Genomic DNA, 21477 nt, shown 5'->3' with positions numbered 1-21477 from the left:
AGTGACCTGGAAGATATCAGAATGGAAAATGAAAGGACAAAAGAAAGAATGGGGAAAAAAATTGAAAAAATCAAAATAGACCTCAGGGATATGATAGATAATATAAAACATCCAAATATGAGACTCATTGGTGTTCCAGAAGGGGAAGAGAAGGGTAAAGGTCTAGGAAGAGTATTCAAAGAAATTGTTGGGGAAAACTTCCCAAATCTTCTAAACAACATAAATACACAAATCATAAATGCTCAGCGAACCCCAAATAGAATAAATCCAAATAAACCCACTCTGAGACATGTTCTGATCACATTGTCAAATACAGAAGAGAAGGAACAAGTTCTGAAAGCAGCAAGAGAAAAGAAATTCACCACATACAAAGGAAACATCATAAGACTAAGTAGTGACTACTCAGCAGCCACCATGGAGGCGAGAAGGCAGTGGTATGACATACTTAAAATTCTGAATGAGAAAAATTTCCAACCAAGAATACTTTACCCAGCAAAGCTCTCCTTCAAATTTGAGGGAGAGCTTAAATTTTTCACAGACAAACAAATGCTGAGAGAATTTGCTAACAAGAGACCTGCCCTACTGGAGATACTAAAGGGAGCCCTACAGACAGAGAAACAAAGAAAGGACAGAGAGACATGGAGAAAGATTCAGTACTAAAGAGATTCGGTATGGGTACATTAAAGGATATTAATAGAGAGAAGGAAAAATATATATGACAAACATAAATCAAAGGATAAGATGCCTGATTCAAGAAATGCATTCATGATTATAACACTGAATGTAAATGGATTAAACTTCCCAATTAAAAGATATAGATTCGCAGAATGGATAAAAAATATGAACAATCAATATGTTGCATACAAGAGACTCTTCTTAGACACAGGTACACAAAGAAATTGAAAGTGAAAGGATGGAAAAAATATTTGATGCAAGCTACAGCCAAAAGAAAGCAGGTGTAGCAATATTAATCTCAGATAAAATAGACTTTAAATGCAAGGATGTTATGAGAGACAAAGAAGGCCACTACATACTAGTAAAAGGGGCAATTCAACAAGAAGAAATAACAATCATAAATGTTTATGCACCCAATCAAGGTGCCACAAAATACATGAGACAATCAGTGGCAAAACGGAAGGAAGCAATGGATGTTTCCACAATAATTGTGGGAGACTTCAACATATCACTCTCTCCTATAGATAGATCAACCAGACAGAAGACCAATAAGGAAACTGATAACCTAAGCAATCTGATAAATGAACTGTATTTAACAGACACATATAGAACATTACATCCCAAATCACCAGGATACACATACTTCTGTAATGCTCATGAAACTTTCTCCAGAATAGATCATATGCTGGGACATAAAACAAGCCTCAATAAATTTAAAAAGATTGAAATTATTCAAAGCACATTCTCTGACCACAATGGAATACAATTAGAAGTCAATAACCTTCAGAGACTTAGAAAATTCACAAATACCTGGAGGTTAAACAACACACTCGTAAATAATCAGTGGGTTAAAGAAGAAATAGCAAGAGAAATTGCTAAATGTGTAGAGATGAATGAAAATGAGAACACAACATATCAAAACCTATGGGATGCAGCAAAAGTGGTACTGAGGGGGAAATTTACAGCACTAAATAAATATATTAAAAAGGAAGAAAGAGCAAAAATCAAAGAACTAATGGATGAACTGAAGAAGCTAGAAAATGAACAGCAAACCAATCCTAAACCAAGTAGAAGAAAAGAAATAACAAGGATTAAAGCAGAAATAAATGACATAGAGAACAAAAAAACAATAGAGAGGGTAAATAACACCAAAAGTTGGTTCTTTGAGATGATCAACAAGATTGACAAGCCTCTAGCTAGACTGACAAAATCAAAAAGAGAGAAGACCCATATAAAAAAATAATGAATGAGAAAGGCGATCCTACTGCGGATCCCGAAGAAATTAAAAAAATTATAACAGGATACTATGAACAACCATATGCCAACAAACTGGATAATGTAGAGGAAATGGACAATTTCCTGGAAATGTATGAACAACCTAGACTGACCAGAGAAGAAACAGAAGACCTCAACCAACCAATCACAAGCAAAGAGATCCAATCAGCCATCAAAAAGCTTCCCACAAATAAATGCCGAGGGCCAGATGGCTTCACAGGAGAATTCTACCAAACTTTCCAAAAAGAACTAACACCAAACTTATTTAAACTCCTTCAAAACATCAAAGAAAATGGAACATTACCTAACTCACTTTATGAAGCTAACATCAATCTAATACCAAAACCAGGCAAAGATGCTACAAAAAAGGGAAACTACAGGCCTAGCTCCCTGACAAAAATAGATACAAAAATTCTCAACAAAATACTTGCAAACCGAATCCAAAGACACATTAAAAAAATCATACACCATGACCAAGTGGGGTTCGTTCCAGGCATGCAAGGATGGTTCAACATAAGAAAATCAGTCAATGTATTACAACACATTAACAAATCAAAAGGGAAAAAGCAAATGATCATCTCAATAGATGCTGAAAAATCATTCAACAAAATCCAACATCCCTTTTTGATAAAAGCACTTCAAAAGGTAGGAATTGAAGGGAACTTCCTCAATTTGATAAAGAGCATATATGAAAAACCCACAACCAGCATAGTACTCAATGGTGAGAGACTTAAAGCCTTTTCTCTAAGATCAGGAACAATACAAGGATGCCCACTGTCACCACTGTTATTCAACATTGTGCTGGAGGTGCTAGCCAGGGCAATCCAGCAAGACAAAGAAAGAAAAGGCATCCAAATTGGAAAGGAAGAAGTAAAACTGTCATTACTTGCAGATGATATGATCTTATATACGGAAAACCCTCAGAAATCAACGATACAGCTACTAGAGCTAATTAACAAATTTAGCAAAGTAGCAGGATACAAGATTAATGCACATAAGTCAGTAATGTTTCTATATGCTAGAAATGAGCAAACTGAGGAGACACTCAAGAAAAAGATACCATTTTCAATAGCAAGTAAAAAAATCAAGTACCTAGGAATAAACTTAACCAAAGATGTAAAAGACCTATACAAAGAAAACTACATAACTCTACTAAAAGAAATAGAAGGGGACCTTAAAAAATGGAAAAATATTCTATGTTCATGGATAGGAAGGCTAAATGTCATTAAGACATCAGTTCTACCCAAACTCATCTATAGATTCAATGCAATTCCAATCAAAATTCCAACAACCTACTTTGCAGACTTGGAAAAGCTAGTAATCAAATTTATTTGGAAAGGAAAGATGCCTCAAATTGCTAAAGACACTCTAAAAAAGAAAAATGTAGTTGGAAGACTTATACTCCCTGACTTTGAAGCTTATTGTAAAGCCACAGTTGTCAAAACAGCATGGTACTGGCACAAAGATAGACATATTGATCAATGGAATCAAATTGAGAACTCAGAGATAGACCCCCAGATCTCTGGCCGATTGATCTTTGATAAGGCCACCAAAGTCACTGAACTGGGACGTAACAGTCTTTTCAACAAATGGGGCTGGGAGAGTTGGATATTCATATCCAAAAGAATGAAAGAGGACCCCTGCCTCACACCCTACACAAAAATTAACTCAAAGTGGATCAAAGATCTCAATATAAAAGACAGTACCATAAAACTCCTAGAAGATAATGTAGGAAAACATCTTCAAGACCTTGTATTAGGCGGCCACTTCCTAGACTTTACACCCAAAGCACAAGCAACAAAAGAAAAAATAGATAAATGGGAACTCCTCAAGCTTAGAAGTTTCTGCACTTCAAAGGAATTTCTCAAAAAGGTAAAGAGGCAGCCAACTCAATGGAAAAAATTTTTGGAAACCATGTATCTGACAAAAGACTGATATCTTGCATATATAAAGAAATCCTACAAATCAATGACAACAATACAGACAGCCCAATCATAAAATGGGCAAAAGATATGAAAAGACAGTTTTCTGAAGAGGAAATACAAATGGACAAGAAACACTTGAAAAAATGTTCAGCTTCACTAGCTATTAGAGAGTTGCAAATTAAGAACACAATGAGATACCGTCTAACACCGATTAGAATGGCTGCCATTAAACAAACAGGAAACTACAAATGCTGGAGAGGATGTGGAGGAACTGGAACTCTTATTCATTGTTGATGGGACTGTATAATGGTTCAGCCACTCTGGAAGTCAGTCTGGCAGTTCCTTAGAAAACTAGATATAGAGTTACCTTTGATCCAGCGATTGCACTTCTTGGTATATACCCGGAAGATCTGAAAGCAGTGACATGAACAGATATCTGCATGCCAATGTTCATAGCAGCATTATTCACAATTACCAAGAGATAAAAACAACCCAAATGTCCTTCAACAGATGAGTGGATGAATAAAATGTTGTATATACACACGATGGAATACTACACGGCAGTAGGAAGGAACAATGTTGTGAAACATATGACAACATGGATGAAATTTGAAGAAATAATGCTGAGTGAAATCAGCCAGGCACAAAAAGGGAAATATTATGCTACCACTAATGTGAATATTGAAAACTGTAAAACAAATGGTTTATAGTGTATAATGTAGGGGAACTAGTGATAGAGAACAATTAAGGAAGGGGAACAATAATCCAATAAGAACAGATAAGCTATCATGGGTAAATTTAATGTTCTGGGAATGCCCAGAAATGACTATGGTTTGTTAATTTCTGATGGCTATGGTAGGAACAAGTTCACAGAAATGTTGCTTTATTAGGTTACTTTCTTGGGGTAGAGTAGGAACATGTTGGAAGTAAAGTAATTATCTTACGTTAGTTGTCTTTTTCTTACTCCCTTGTTATGGTTTGTTTGAAATGTGTTTTTATTGTATGTTCTTTTTTTAAATTTTTTTAATGTTTTTTCATTTTTTTATATAGTTGATTAAAAAAAGAGTTAATTAAAAAAAAAAGAAAAAATATGCAGAGCCCCCTTGAGGAGCTGGTGGAGAATGCAGGGGTATTGGGCTTCCCCACCTCAATGGTTGCTGATGTGCTCACAGACATAGGGGACTAGTGGTTTGATAGGTTGAGCTCTCTACCACAGCATTTGCCCTTGGGAAGACTGTTGCTGCAAAGGAGAGGCTAGGCCTCCCTATAATTGTGCCTAAGAGCCTCCTCCCAAATGCCTCTTTGTTGCTTAGATGTGGCCCTCTCTCTCTAGCTAAGCCAACTTGGCAAGTGAAATCACTGTCCTCCCCACTATGTGGGATCTGACACCCAGGGGAGTGAATCTCCCTGGCAATGTGGAATATGACTCATGGGGAAGAATGTAGACATGATATCATGGGATGGAGAACATCTTGACCAAAAGGCGGATGTGAAAGGAAATGAAATAAGCTATGGTGGCAGAGAGATTCCAAAAGGAACTGAGAGGTCACTCTGGTGGACACTCTTACACACAATATAGACAACCCTTTTTAAGTTCTAGTGAATTTGAGGAGCTAGCAGTGAATACCTGAAACTATCAAACTACAACCCAGAACCCATGAATCTTGAGGACAATTGTATAAAAACATAGCTTATGAGTGGTGACAATGTGATTGGGAAAGCCATATGAACCACACTCCCCTTTTTCTAGTTTATGGATCGATGAGTAGAAAAATGGGGGAAGCAAAACAAAGAAACAAACAAACAAACAAAAGCACCCAGTGTTCCTTTTTACTTTAATTGCTCTTTTTCATTTTAATTATTATTCTTGTTATTTTTGTGTGTGTGGTAATGAAGGTCTTAGGGATTGATTTTGGTGATGGATGCACAACTATGTAATGGTACTGTGAACAATCGAATGTATGATTTGTGTTGCATAACTGCATGGTATGTGACTATATCTCAATAAAATCAATTTAAAAAAAAACACTGTGGTACTGGCACAAAGACAGACACAGACGAATGGAATCAAATTGAGAGCTCAGAAAACAACCCTCACATTTATGGCCAACTGATTTTGACAAGTGGGCAAAGACTACTCAATTGGGAAAGAATAGTCTCTTCAACAAATGGCGCTGGAAGAAATGGATCTCAATTTGCAAAAACTAAATAAATAAAAGAATGAGGACCCCTACCTCACAATGTATACAAAACTTAACTCAAAATGGATCAGAGACCTAAATCTAAGAGCTGAAACAATCAAACTCCTAGAAGAAAATGTAGGGAGGCATCTTCAGAACCTTGTCTTAGCAAATGGTTTCTTAGACTTTATACCCAGAGCACAAGCTGCAAAAGAAAAAAAATTGTTAAATTGGACCTCATCAAAATTAAAAGCATTTGCTCCTCAAAGGACTTTACCATGAAAGTAAAGCAACAACCTACACAATGGGAGAAAATATCTGGAAACCACATACCAGCTAAAGATTCAATATCCAGAATATATAAAGAAATCCTTCAACTTAACAAGAAGACAAACAACCGAATTTAAAAATGGACAAAAGACTTGAATAGACATCTCTTTAAAGAAGAGATATAGGTGGAAGCAGGGCAAGATGGTGGATTGGTGAGCTGTATGTTTTAGTTACTCTTCCAGGAAAGTAGGTAGAAAGCCAGCAACTGCATGGACTGGACACCACAGAGCAACCTGACTTTGGGCATACTTTATACAACACTCATGACTATGTGGAACTGCTCAGATCAGTGAAATCTGTAAGTTTTTGTGGCCAGGGGACCCTCACCCCCCCCCCCGCCAGTCTCAGGCCCGTGGGAGGAGGGGCTGTCAGCTCCGGGAAGAAGGGAGAACTGCAGTGGCAGCCTTTATTGGAAACTCATTCTACTGATCCAAACTCCAACCATAGATAGACTGAGACCAGACACCAGAGAATCTGAGAGCAGCCAGCCCAGCAGAGAGGAGACAGGCATAGAAAAAAACAGCACAAAAAACTCCAAAATAAAAGCGGAGGATTTTTGGAGTTCTGGTGAACATAGAAAGGGGAAGGGCAGAGCTCAGGCCCTGAGGCTCATATGCAAATCCCGAAGAAAAGCTGATATCTCTGCCCTGTGGACCTTTCCTTAATGGCCCTAATTGCTTTGTCTCTTAGTATTTCAATAACCCATTAGATCTCTGAGGAGGGCCCCCCTTTTTTTTTAATCCTTTTTTCTTTTTCTAAAACAATTACTCTAAGAAGCCCAATACAGAAAGCTTCAAAGACTTGCAATTTGGGCAGGTCAAGACAAGAGCAGAACTAAGAGAGCTCTGAGACAAAAGGCAATAATCCAGTGGCTGAGAAAATTCACTAAACAACACAACTTCCCAAGAAAAGGGGGGTGTCCGCTCACAGCCATCATCCTGGTGGACAGGAAACTCTCCTGCCCATCACCAGCCCCATGGCTCAGAGCTGCCCCAGACAACCCAGTGTGACAGAAGTGCTTCAAATAACAGGCACACACCACAAAACTTGGCATGGACATTAGCCTTCCCTGCAACCTCAGCTGATTGTCCCAGAGTTGGGAAGGTGGAGCAGTGTGAATTAACAAAGTCCCATTCAGCCATCATATCAGCAGACTGGGAGCCTCCTTACACAGCCCAGCAGCTCAGAGCCACCCTGGGGGGACGGCACTCACCTGTGACATAGCACAGTCATCCCTCAACAGAGGACCAGGGGTGCACGGTCTGGAAGAGGGCCCCACTCGCAAGTCTCAGGAGCCATATGCCAATACCAAGGACTTGTGGGTCAGTGGCAGAGACAAACTGTGGCAGGACTGAACTGAAGGATTAGACTATTGCAGCAGCTTTAAAACTCCAGTATCACCAGGGAGATTTGATTGTTAGAGCCCCCCCCCCTCCCTGACCGCCCAGAAACACGCCCCATATACAGGGCGGGCAACACCAACTACACACGCAAGCTTGGTACACCAATTGGACCCCACAAGACTCACTCCCCCACTCACCACAAAGGCAAAGCAGGGGAGAACTGGCTTGTGGAGAACAGGTGGCTCTTGGACGCCACCTGCTGGTTAGTTAGAGAAAGTGTACTCCACGAAGCTTTAGATCTGATAAATTAGAGATAAGGACTTCATTGGTCTACAAATCCTAAAAGAACCCTATCAAGTTCAGCAAATGCCAAGAGGCCAAAAAGAACAGAAAATTATAAAGCATATGAAAAAACCAGACACCCAAATCAAAAGCCCAAATCAAAGCCCAAGCACCCAAATCAAAAGATCAGAAGAGACACAGCACCTAGAGCAGCTACTCAAAGAACTAAAGATGAACAATGAGACCATAGTACGGGATACAAAGGATATCAAGAAGACCCCGGAACAGCATAAAGAAGACATTGCAAGACTAAATAAAAAAATAGATGATCTTATGGAAATTAAAGAAACTGTTGACCAAATTAAAAAGATTCTGGACACTCCTAGTACAAGACTAGAGGAATTTGAACAATGAATCAGTGACCTGGAGGATGACAGAATGGAAAATGAAAGCATAAAAGAAAGAATGGGGAAAAAAATTGAAAAAATTGAAACGGACCTCAGAGATATGATAGATAATATAAAATGTCCGAATATAAGACTCACTGGTGTTCCAGAAGGGGAAGAAAAAGGTAAAGGCCTAGGAAGAGTATTCAAAGAAATTGTTGGGGAAAACTTCCCAAATCTTCTAAACAATATAAATACACAAATCATAAATGCTCAGCGAACTCCAAATAGAATAAATCCAAATAAACCCACTCTGAGACATATTCTGATCACACTGTCAAACATGGAAGAGAAGGAGCAAGTTCTGAAAGCAGCAAGAGAAAAGCAATTCACCACATACAAAGGAAACAGCATAAGACTAAGTAGTGACTAGTCAGCAGCCACCATGGAGGCAAGAAGGCAGTGGCACGATACATTTAAAATTCTGAGTGAGAAAAATTTCCAGCCAAGAATACTTTATCCAGCAAAGCTCTCCTTCAAATTTGAGGGAGAGCTTAAATTTTTCACAGACAAACAAATGCTGAGAGAATTTGCTAACAAGAGACCTGCCCTACTGGAGATACTAAAGGGAGCCCTACAGACAGAGAAACAAAGAAAGGACAGAGAGACTTGGAGAAAGGTTCAGTACTAAAGAGATTCGGTATGGGTACAATAAAGGATAGTAATAGAGAGAGGGGAAAAATATATATGACAAACATAAACCAAAGGATAATATGGCTGATTCAAGAAATGCCTTCACGGATATAACATTGAATGTAAATGGATTAAACTCCCCAATTAAAAGATATAGATGCGCAGAATGGATCAAAAAAAATGAGCCATCAATATGTTGCATACAAGAGACTCATCTTAGACACAGGGACACAAAGAACCTGAAAGTGAAAGGATCAAAAAAAAATATTTCATGCAAGCTACAGCCAAAAGAAAGCAGGTGTAGCAATATTAATCTCAGATAAAATAGACTTCAAATGCAGGGATGTTTTGAGAGACAAAGAAGACCACTATATACCAATAAAAGGGGCGATTCAACAAGAAGAAATAACAATCATAAATGTCTATGCACCCAGTGACGGTGCCACAAAATATATGAGAGAAAAACTGGCAAAACTAAAGGAAGCAATTGATGTTTCCACAATAATTGTGGGAGACTTCAACACATCACTCTCTCCTATAGATAGATCAACGAGACAGAAGACCAATGAGGAAACTGAAAACCTAAGCAATCTGATAAATGAATTAGATTTAACAGACATATACAGAACATTACATCCCAAACCACCAGGATACACATACTTTTCTAGTGCTCACAGTACTTTCTCCAGAATAGATCATATGCTGGGACATAAGACAAGGCTCAATAAATTTAAAAAGATTGAAATTATTCAAAGCACATTCTCTGACCACAGTGGAATACAATTAGAAGTCAATAACCATCAGAGACTTAGAAAATTCACAAATACCTGGAGGTTAAACAACACACTCCTAAACAATCAGTGGGTTAAAGAAGAAATAGCAAGAGAAATTGCTAAATATATAGAGACGAATGAAAATGAGAACACAACATACCAAAACATATGGGATGCAGCAAAAGCAGTGCTGAGGGGGAAATTTATAGCACTAAACGCATATATTAAAAAGGAAGAAAGAGCCAAAATCAAAGAACTAATGGATCAACTGAAGAAGCTAGAAAATGAACAGCAAACCAATCCTAAGCCAAGTAGAAGAAAAGAAATAACAAGGATTAAAGCAGAAATAAATGACATAGAGAACAAAAAAACAATAGAGAGGATAAATATCACCAAAAGTTGGTTCTTTGAGAAGATCAACAAGATTGACAAGCCCGTAGCTAGACTCACAAAATCAAAAAGACAGAAGACCCATATAAACAAAATAATGACTGAAAAAGGTGACATAACTGCAGATCCTGAAGAAATTAAAAAAATTATAAGAGGATAGTATGAACAACTCTATGGCAACAAACTGGATAATGTAGAGGAAATGGACAATTTCTTGGAAACATATGAACAACCTAGACTGACCAGAGCAGAAGTAGAAGACCTCAACCAACCCATCACAAGCAAAGAGATCCAATCAGTCATCAAAAATCTTCCCACAAATAAATGCCCAGGGCCAGATGGCTTCACAGGGGAATTCTACCAAACTTTCCAGAAAGAACTGACACCAATCTTACTCAAATTCTTTCAAAACATTAAATAAAATGGAACACTACCCAACTCATTTTATGAAGCTAACATCAATCTAATACCAAAACCAGGCAAACATGCTACAAAAAAGGAAAACTACCGGCCAATCTCCCTAATGAAAATAGATGCAAAAATCCTCAACAAAATACTTGCAAATCGAATCCAAAGACACATTAAAAAAATCATACACCAGGACCAAGTGGGGTTCATTCCAGGCATGCAAGGATGGTTCAACATAAGAAAATCAATCAATGTATTACAACACATTAACAATTCAAAAGGGAAAAATCAAATGATCACCTCAATACATGCTGAAAAAGCATTTGAGAAAATCCAACATCTGTTTTTGACAAAAACACTTCAAAAGGTAGGAATTGAAGGAAACTTCCTCAATATGATAATGAGCATATATGAGAAACCCACAGCCAGCATAGTACTCAATGGTGAGAGACTGAAAGCCTTCCCTCTAAGATCAGGAACAAGACAAGGATGCCCACTGTCACCACTGTTATTCAACATTGTGCTGGAAGTGCTAGCCAGGGCAATCCGGCAAGACAAAGAAATAAAAGGCATCCAAATTGGAAAAGAAGAAGTAAAATTGTCATTGTTTGCAGATGATATGATCTTATATCTGGAAAACCCTGAGAAATTTACGATACAGCTACTAGAGCTAATAAACAAATTTAGCAAAGTAGCGGGATACAAGATTAATGCACACAAGTCAGTAATGTTTCTATATGCTAGAAATGAACAAACTGAAGAGACACTCAAGAAAAAAATACCACTTTCAATAGCAAGTAAAAAAATCTAGTACCTAGGAGTAAACTTAACCAAAGATGTAAAAGACCTATACAAAGAAAACTACAAAACTCTACTAAAAGAAATAGAAGGGGACCTTAAAAGATGGAAAATATTCCATGTTCATGGATAGGAAGGCTAAATGTCATTAAGATGTCATTTCTACCCAAACTCATCTACAGATTCAATGCAATGCCAATCAAAATTCCAACAACCTACTTTGCAGACTTGGAAAAGCTAGTTATCAAATTTATTTGGAAAGGGAAGATGCCTCGAATTGCTAAAGACACTCTAAAAAAGAAAAACGAGGTGGGAGGACTTACACTACATGACTTTGAAGCTTATTATAAAGCCACAGTTGTCAAAACAGCATGGTACTGGCACAAATATAGACATATAGATCAATGGAATCGGATTGAGAATTCGGAGATAGACCCCCAGATCTATGGCCGACTGATCTTTGATAAGGCCCCCAAAGTCACTGAACTGAGTCATAATTGTCTTTTCAACAAATGGGGCTGGGAGAGTTGGATATCCATATCCAAAAGAATGAAAGAGGACCCCTACCTCACACCCTACACAAAAATTAATGCAAAATGGATGAGAGAGCTCAATATAAAAGAAAGTACCATAAAACTCCTAGAAGATAATGTAGGAAAACATCTTCAAGACCTTGTATTTGGCAGCCACTTCCTAGACTTTACACCCAAAGCACAAGCAACAAAAGAAAAAATAGATAAATGGGAACTCCTCTAGCTTAGAAGTTTCTGCACTTCAAAGGAATTTCTCAAAAAGGTAAAGAGGCAGCCAATTCAATGGGAAAAAATTTTTGGAAACCATGTATCTGACAAAAGACTGATATCTTGCATATATAAAGAAATCCTACAACTCAATGACGATAGTACTGACAGCCCAATTATAAAATGGGCAAAAGATATGAAAAGACAGTTCTCTGAAGAGGAAATACAAATGGCCAAGAAACACATGAAGAAATGTTCAGCTTCACTAGCTATTAGAGAGATGCAAATTAAGACCACAATGAGATACCATCTCACACCGATTAGAGTGGCTGCCATTAAACAAACAGGAAACTACAAGTGCTGGAGAGGATGTGGAGAAACTGGAACGCTTATTCATTGTTGGTGGGACTGTATAATGGTTCAGCCACTCTGGAAGTCAGTCTGGCAGTTCCTTAGAAAACTAGATATAGAGTTACCATTTGATCCAGCGATTGCACTTCTCGGAATATACCCGGAAGATCTGAAGGCAGTGACACGAACAGTTATCTGCACGCCAATGTTCATAGCAGCATTATTCACAATTGCCAAGAGATGGAAACAACCCAAATGTCCTTCAACAGATGAGTGGATAAATAAAATGTGGTATATACACATGATGGAATACTACACGGCAGTAAGAAGGAACGATCTCGTGAAACATATGACAACATGGATGAACCTTGAAGACATAATGCTGAGTGAAATAAGCCAGGCACAAAAAGAGAAATATTATATGCTACCACTAATGTGAACTTTGAAAAATGTAAAACAAATGGTTTATAATGTAGAATGTAGGGGAACTAGCAGTAGAGAGCAATTAAGGAAGGGGGAACAATAATCCAAGAAGAACAGATAAGCTATTTAACGTTCTGGGGATGCTCAGAAATGACTATGGTTTGTTAATTTCTGATGGATATAGTAGGAACAAGTTCACAGAAATGTTGCTATATTATGTAACTTTCTTGGGGTAAAGTAGGAACATGTTGGAAGTTAAGCAGTTATCTTAGGTTAGTTGTCTTTTTCTTACTCCCTTGCTATGGTCTCTTTGAAATGTTCTTTTATTGTATGTTTTTTTTCTTTTTAACTTTTTTTTTCATACAGTTGATTTAAAAAAGAAGGGAAAGTGAAAAAAAAAAAAAAGAAAGAAAGAAAAACAAGGAAAAAAAATGATGTAGTGCCCCCTTGAGGAGCCTGTGGAGAATGCAGGGGTATTCGCCTACCCCACCTCCATGGTTGCTAACATGACCACAGACATAGGGGACTGGTGGTTTGATGGGTTGAGCCCCCTACCATAAGTTTTACCCTTGGGAAGACGGTTGCTGCAAAGGAGAGGCTAGGCCTCCCTGTATTTGTGCCTAAGAGTCTCCTCCTGAATGCCTCTTTGTTGCTCAGATGTGGCCCTCTCTCTCTGGCTAAGCCAACTTGAAAGGTGAAATCACTGCCCTCCCCCCTACGTGGGATCAGACACCCAGGGAAGTGAATCTCCCTGGCAACGTGGAATATGACTCCCGGGGAGGAATGTAGACCTGGCATCGCGGGACGGAGAACATCTTCTTGACCAAAAGGGGGATGTGAAAGGAAATGAAATAAGCTTCAGTGGCAGAGAGATTCCAAAAGGAGCCGAGAGGTCACTCTGCTGGGCACTCTTGCGCCCAATTTAGTCAGCCCTTTTTAGGTTCTAAAGAATTGGGGTAGCTGGTGGTGGACACCTGAAACTATCAAACTACAACCCAGAACCCATGAATCTCGAAGACAATTGTATAAAAATGTAGCTTATGAGGGGTGACAATGGGATTGGGAAAGCCATAAGGACCACACTCTACTTTGTCTAGTTTATGGATGGATGAGTGGAAAAATAGGGGAAGGAAACAAACAGACAAATGTACCCAGTGTTCTTTTTTACTTCAATTGCTCTTTTTCACTTTAATTATTATTCTTGTTATTTTTGTGTGTGTGCTAATGAAGGTGTCAGGGATTGCTTTAGGTGATGAATGTACAACTATGTAATGGTACCGTGAACAATCGAATGTACGATTTGTTTTGTATGACTGCGTGGTATGTGAATATATCTCAATAAAATGAAGATTAAAAAAAATGTTATTTAGATGATTATGTGGCCTTTCCTTTTTTGACCTATTGAGAGATACAGTGTTGTTTTTTTTTTTAATAAATTGTAGTCAGGAATATGCTAAAAAGAAATTAAAAAAAATATAAAAAAAAAAATAAAGAAGAGATACAAATGACCAGAAAGCACATGAAGAGACTCAGCATCATTAGCCATCCAGAGAAATGCAAATCAAAACTGTAATTCAGACACCATTCCACACTCCTAAGTATGACTGCTATTTAAAAAAACAAACAAAGAAAAAACAGAAATTAAGAAGTGTCGGGGAGGAGGCAGAGAAATTGGAATACTTATTCATTGCTGGTGGCATTGTAAAATGGTTCAGCCATTGTAGAAGACAGTTTGGCAGATCCTCAGAAAGCTAAGTGTAGAACTATGAAGTGTCCTGGCAATCCCACTATATGTAGGTATATTCCCTAAAGAATTGACAGCAGGGACTCAAACAGATATTTTCACACTGATATTCATAGTAGCATTATTCACAATTGCCAAAAGATGGAAGCAACCCATGACCATCAGCCAATAAATGGATAAATAAATGTAGTATATGTATACATAATGGAGTATTATTCAGCCATAAAAGGGAATGAAGTTCTGATACATGTGACAACTTCACGAAGACATCATGTTGAGTGAAAGAAATAAGCCAGACACAAAAGGACAAATATTGAATAATCTCACCAATTTGAAACCATTCGAACAAGCTAACTCATAGAGTCAGAATCTAGAATATAGGTTACCAGGGGATGGGGTGGGGATAGGGATAGAAAGTTAAGGCTTAAAATGTACAAAGTTCCTATTTGGAATGATGGAAATGTTTAGGTAATGGATGGTGGTTGTTCTAGTTTGCTAATGCTGCCAGAATGCAAAACACCAGAAATGGATTGGGTTGTATAAAAGGGGGTTTATTTGGTTACACAGTTACAGTCTTAAGGCCATAAAGTGTCCAAGGTAACACATCAGCAATCGGGTACCTTCACTGGAGAATGGCCAATGGTGTCCAGAAAACCTCTGTTAGCTGGGAAGGCATGTGGCTGGTGTCTGCTCCAAAGTTCTGGTTTCAAAGTGGCTTTCTCTCAGGATGTTCCTCTGTGGGCTTCAGTTCCTCAGAAATGTCACTCTTAGTTGCACTTGGGGTATTTGTCCTCTCTCAGCTTCTCAGGAGCAAGGGTCCGCTTTCAATGGCTGTCTTCAAACTGCAGTTCCTCTTTCAGCTTCGAGACATTCTTCAGAGTGTCCCTCTTGGCTGTAGCAGCTTGCTCCTTCTGTCTGATCTTATATAGTGCTCTAGTAATTTAATTCAGACCCACCCTGAATGGGCAGGCCAATACCTCCATAGAAATTATCCAATTAGAGTCATCAGCTACAGTTGGGTGCGGTGCATTTCCATGCAAACAACCTAATCCAAAGGTTCCAACTTAATCCCCACTAATATGTCTACCCCACAAGATTGCATCAAAGAATATGGCTTTTTCTGGGGGACATAATACATTCAATCTGGCACAATGGTTATGGTAGCAAAACATTGTGAACACAGTTATCAGCACTGAAATAGATATCTGAATATGATTAAAAGGGGAAATGTTAGATTGTATATACAATAACAGAATAAAAATTTTTTAAAAAGAGGGAATACTAAGTTAAACCATGGACTTTAATTAATAGTACAATTATACAAATGTGCTATCATCAGTTGTAACAAATGTTCTACACCAAACGCAAGGTATTGGCAATAGGGTGGTGTGCCAGTTTGAATGTATTATGTCCCCCAAATGCCATTATCTTTGATGTAATCTTGTGTGGGCAGACATTATCAGTGTTGATTAGATTTCTTTGAGTGTTTCTTTGAAATGTGTCCTACCCAGCTGTGGGTGATGGCTCTGATTGGATCATTTCCATGGAGGTGTTGCTCTGCCCATTTGGGGTGGGTCTACATTGATCAGTGGAGCCATATAAATGAGCTGACATAACAGAAGGAACTCAGTGCAGCTGTGAGTGGCATTTTAAAGAGGAGCTACAGCCAAGAGGGACACTTTGAAGAAAGCTCAGGAGCTGCAGATGAGAGACAGTTTGAAGATGGCCATTGAAAGCAGACTCTTGCTCCAGAGGAGCTAAGAGAGGACAAATACCCCAAGTGCAACAAAGAGTGACATTTTTGAGGAACTGCAGTCTAGAGAGGAATGTCCTGGGAGAAAGCCATTTTGAAACCAGAACTTTGGAGCAGATGCCAGCCACATGCCTTCCCAGCTAACAGAGGTTTCCCGGACGCCATTGGCCATCCTCCAGTGGGGTACCTGATTGCTGATATGTTACCTTGGACACTTTATGGCCTTAAGACTGTAACTGTGTAACCAAATAAACCCCCTTTTATAAAAGCCAGTCCATCTCTGGTGTTTTGCATTCCAGGAGCATTAGCAAACTAGAACAGGTGGTGTATGGGAATCCTGTATTTTATGCATGATTGTTCTGTAAACCCACAAGGTCTCTAATAAAAACATTAAAAAAAGAAAAATACCAATAGGAAAATGGGCACTTCTCAGAGAAAATATACAAATGGCCAATAAGTATTTGAAAGATGTTCATCTTATGCTATTCACTTAAATGCAAATTAAAATGAAATATTTTCACCTATCTAATTAGCAAAGTTTATTTGTTTTTTTAGAAAAGGCTAAGAGGAAAGTTGCTGAGCATACAGGAAAATGGATGCCCAGTAATGCTGATGAAGGAAGGTAAATTGGTGTAACTTTTGGGGGAAGCAGCCTGTACCGGTTGCAGAAACTTGTAATGTCTGTCGTTTAAAAGTCTTACTTTACCTGAGCCCTTTCCTTTCCCCCAGCTCTCAGCTGGACATATGTTTAACAAACAGATTTTTGTTTAAATAAGAAACACCTGCACTGGAACCTAAAATTAAGGGATTTACTTTCTTTTATTTGTTTGGATAGAATTTCTTGGCAGTCTCTGTCTACCAAAAATAAATGCAATTGCACCTGTCAAAATTAATACTTGAATCCTTGGGGTTGGCTTAGTTTCTAAACATAAGTTTTTAAATCCTCTCATGTTTCATTCATTGTCAAGAAATATTTAGCTTTAAGAAAAAAAGAGAGGGGGTAGGAAGGAAAGAAGATAAGAAAAAGCAGAAAGAAATTCAGTTTCCCGGTCGGCTTCATGTCCAAAGTGACTAAGCAATTTTTGTGTTCTAAGTAACTTTTTTTGTTAAGAGCTGCCGCTGTTGGATATATTCTTCACTAATAAATCGCCGTAAAACCACTGTTTTTTTTTTTGTTTGTTTGTTTTTTGGCTTAGATGTTTGCTCTCCTCATTAAAGTGGCTCTACTGTAATCGGGGTTATGAAGTTGCTATAGCAACCATATCCAAAGATCAGTTATAGTTGTTAAAATTGGACAAAGAGGAAGATGAAAGAGGGATATTTTCCAAATTTTATAAAACTGTATAATATAGAGTACTTTTTTAAAATGAATGATTTCATTTTTTAACTAATAGAAACAAATGTGCCTCTTTTCCACCTCAAGGAGGTCCTTAAAACAAATGTAGAATTTCTAAAATAGAACAACAGGGCTATATAATAATAACAATGATAAAAGTGTCTGATGTTTTTATGTCAGGCACTGTGTTAAGCCATTAATGTATTTGTACCAACGTTTGGTCCTCATAGCAACCCTAGAAGGATTAAACCCCATAACAATCATTACCCTTTCTGCAGGTGAAGAAATTGAGGCACAGTGAGGCTAAGTAACAATCTTAAAATCACTCAAATAATTTGTTTGGGATAGAGCTGTGGGAACCTGCTGAGAAGTTGGCATCTCTGGGGAAGCAGCCAAGGTATGCACTTTTATTGAACGGGTCTCAAGTCAGTGTACAGGTAAGCCCTGGATACCTCACCAACACAGCCAACTACCAAGGAGACCAAAAGCCTTTATACATCCAAATTTAGGAGACAAAAAGTGGGGGCCACGATGGCTGGCCATTCAAAATAAAAAATAAAAAGAACAAATATTAAGGTGGAAGATTTTTAAAAAAAATTTTTTGGATGATACACAATTTATGGGAAAGCAATGCTGTCACCCTCCCCCATGTGAATGTGGGCAAAGACTACACTGTTCTCCTTAGGGAGAAGTGGGTGGCTTTTGGGAAGGCAAGGAACTTCCTGTAACAATGCAATTCATGGTATTTGGAATGATTATCAACACCAAAAAAAATGTAGGAAGTCCTCAGACACATTTGTAGAACTTTGGGCATGCTCACTCCAACCGACTGCTGTCACCTTCACCATTCCAGTTTTTAAATCCTGAGTTAAGTGCCAAAAAACAAGCAAAAATAACCAAAAAAAAAAAAAAGACAAAGCCATGCCAATCTCATCTCGTTTACTGTGCAAGTTAGGTTTTGTCAAGAAGGGGTGTAACACGACTAAGTAACAGTCTGCCTAGAAGCATTTGTGGTGGACAGTGGAGGGGCCGGACTCCTTGTACTCCTGCTTGCTGATCCACATCTGCTGAAAGGGAGACAGCTAGGCCAGGATGGAGCTGCCGATCCACATGGAGTAGTTGGCTCAGGGTGGGGTGATGATCTTGATCGTCGTCATGCTGAGCATCAGCGCTGAGATCCTCTGCATCCTGTAGGTGATGCCTGGAAACATGGTGGTCCCAGCAGACAGTACTGTGTTGGCGTAGAGGTCCTTGCAGATGTTCACGTCACATTTCATGGTGGAGTTGAAGGTAGTTTCATGGATGCCACAGGATTCGTTGAGCAGGGAGGAAGGCTGGAAGAGCGACTCAGGGTAGCGGAACCACTCGTTGCAAATGGTGATGACCAGCCCATCAGACAGCTCATAGCTCTTGCCCAGTGAGGAGGATGAGGCAGCGGTGGCCAGCTCCTGCTCGAAGTCCAGGGTGATATAGCAGAACTTCTCTTTGGTGTCACACATGATCTCCCACTCAGCCATGGTGAAACTGTAGTTGTGCTCAATGAGGATCTTCTTGAGGTTGTCTGTCAGGTCCTGGCCAGCCAGGTCCAGACATAGGATGGCGTGGGACAGGGCACAGCCCTCATAGATGCGCACAGTGTGAGTCACCCTGTTGCCAGAGTCCATGACAATGGCTGTGGTGCTGATGGACGTGTACGGGGACAGCACAGTCTTTTCAAGGTGTTATTATCTTTAATCTATAAACTTCTGCCATTTATGTTGCACACATTCACTGATTTAGAGGTTATTAGTTTAGAAATTAAAATATTTGGAATGGTAGTAAAAAGTAAATGAAAACTTAAAATGTGAAAATATCTAGAATATATTCAGAATAATGATATGAAATGTTCTGTGACAGCAATATCTGAATTTATGCATTTCATACAGTGATGTGTCTGCTACTAAGTCCATTAAGAATGATAATATGTGGTTATAGAAAGATAAACATTATCTGGGGGATTTATAAACTTGTTAGGATTATTTCTCCTATTTAGTCAGAAATTCCTACATCTAGTTGAAATACTGGATGGAAATAGTCAAACTTAACCCTGATACCTATGGTGCTTTGATGTTAGTTTAGTTTGCTTGGCTTAGGCCTTTCATAATTCAGTTTGAGTGAAATAAGTTTGCTTACTATCCTTAATGTTCTGCTTTTTAAAATGATTTCAAGACATTGTTTCTTTCCAAAATTTTAAATATAAATGTATAAAGAGATTTTCTCATACACATTTTTTTCCCTTTGTTTTCCTGACTACTTTGCACAAGTGAATGTCTAAACGCATACTCATATGTAGTTTGACTGTGAATAAACTGAATAAAAACTGAAAAAGAAAAGGTCACTCAAATATTAAGTGATGGAACTAGGAATTGAAAAAAATAAGTGAAACTTTTGATTTCTTAGGAATTTTCCAATAAGCTACAAATAGAAAGAGCTACTGAATGTAATGAGTAAGTCATATTTTGACAAAGTAAAATATCCATCTTTTTTTAGTGTAATAAGTATTATAGATACATTCACTTGGGTTTATAGAATACAGTCCCTTTAAGTTTAACTTACAATGGCAACCCCCTTTTTTTTCTTTTTCTTTATTCCTTTTAACCTTAAAGTTAAAAGCTCAGCTTAGCCTAAATGATAGATTTCAAATTTACCTTTAGCAAGTCCAGTTTTCCCGGAAAAGTGATATGATTTTGCCTTTTTTGGCTATTTTTTCTTAAGGCAAATAACTACTGTTTTAATTAGTTCTGTTTTACAGGAGCAGACAGCTTTGAAAAAAGACTAGAAATGTCTGTTTGGAATGTTGTTGGAAACAGGATGTCGTCTAAACCTCAGAAGCTCTTTATGTTACTCAGAGTCCATAAATAGCCAACCCCTAACTTTTTAAGGTGATTCCAGATATTGAAATTAATATCTAAAAAAGAGTTTCTTTCTGTAGATAAGAGCTCCTGCTCAATTTTTAAAATTGATTTTCATGAATTAATATTTTGAAAATATTTATATTGGATCCTTAGGGCCACCCACAGGTGTATGTCACCCTCAGTAACATCTTTTTGAAAAAGTTATTGGGTCAAAAAACATTCTTATTTTAACTTTCAATAATGCATCTAATACCATTTCTCCAGCCATTTTCAACAACCACCTACCTATTGTATTATTTATCTCAGGTCTTCAGGTGAAAAATGTTCCAACTTATCCTTCATTTGATCTTGATTTTATGAGACGTAAAGGTGGTAAACAGTATCCTCCCAGATGACTGCATTCAAATTGAAGCACTCTACATATGCCTTTGAGACATTTGTACTGTTTATTATTCCAAGGCCCAGATATTGTGTCGTGGGCTCACACGCCCATGCAAATACTTTGTGGAGGTTTGAAATTACAGCCATTTGACGGAAGCAGGTAAACACTGAATGATTTTTCATTTAAATTCTCAAAATTTTTCTCAATTCCACAAGTATCCTCTTTAGAGATTTACCCCTTTCAGCCTGGAAAGTTTAGGACAGCAAAATCACTTTCTTCAAAATAGATGAAAATACAAAAGACGTCAGTGCCTTACATTATTTTCTTACTCTATCCCCCATTTGCCTGTGCCCCATTTCCTTTTCATTCCCTTCCATGTGGTTCTTATAGATAGAC

The 21477-nt window shown here is 38.1% G+C and overlaps 1 pseudogene; it reads right to left on the bottom strand.

The window, feature by feature from the left end:
- Positions 1-18803: 18803 nt before the first annotated feature.
- On the bottom strand, positions 18804-21227 carry LOC119540679 (annotated as a pseudogene).
- Positions 21228-21477: the final 250 nt, after the last annotated feature.

Source organism: Choloepus didactylus, chromosome 7, assembly GCF_015220235.1.
Source record: "Choloepus didactylus isolate mChoDid1 chromosome 7, mChoDid1.pri, whole genome shotgun sequence".
In the NCBI taxonomy this organism is placed as follows: Eukaryota; Metazoa; Chordata; class Mammalia; order Pilosa; family Megalonychidae; genus Choloepus; species Choloepus didactylus.
This window is presented reverse-complemented; position numbering and strand designations above follow the sequence as displayed.